A 531-nucleotide genomic window follows, 5' to 3' on the forward strand; every position below is an offset into this window, starting at 1 on the left:
AAGTGAATAACTGGAAAACATGGCTCGATATATTATTAGTAGATCTAATTTAATTAAAAATTAACTTAATTAAGACGGAGTTGTGCTCTTAATAATTGATATAATTAAGAATTTAATATTTTTCAATAATTATTTATTAGATAATTAAAACATGAAATTTACTCCATATTATTAGTAAGTGACTCCAATAATTAAATAACAACCGAAGATATTTCAGTGAGTCAACTAATTAACGAGCACAATGCTTAGGTTTTTTTTAGTCATATCTTTCAATTTAATAGATTAAGGACTAATTCATCTTGATTATGAGCTTTATTTAAAAATTTATAGTTAGCTAATAAATTACTACATATACAATACCAAATTTAAATTTTTCATACTTACTTAATTAAATAGACTAATGAACACATTATTTAGATGATGGTTGAAGATGGCACGATTTGATTAAAAGTCTCATTTACTTTTGTTTAATATGCAATTATGTTAAAATTTAGAAAAGAATTCTGAAATACTGAATTGTCTGTCGTTATT

This window comes from Arachis ipaensis, chromosome B07 (assembly GCF_000816755.2).
Source record: "Arachis ipaensis cultivar K30076 chromosome B07, Araip1.1, whole genome shotgun sequence".
Lineage (NCBI taxonomy): Eukaryota > Viridiplantae > Streptophyta > Magnoliopsida > Fabales > Fabaceae > Arachis > Arachis ipaensis.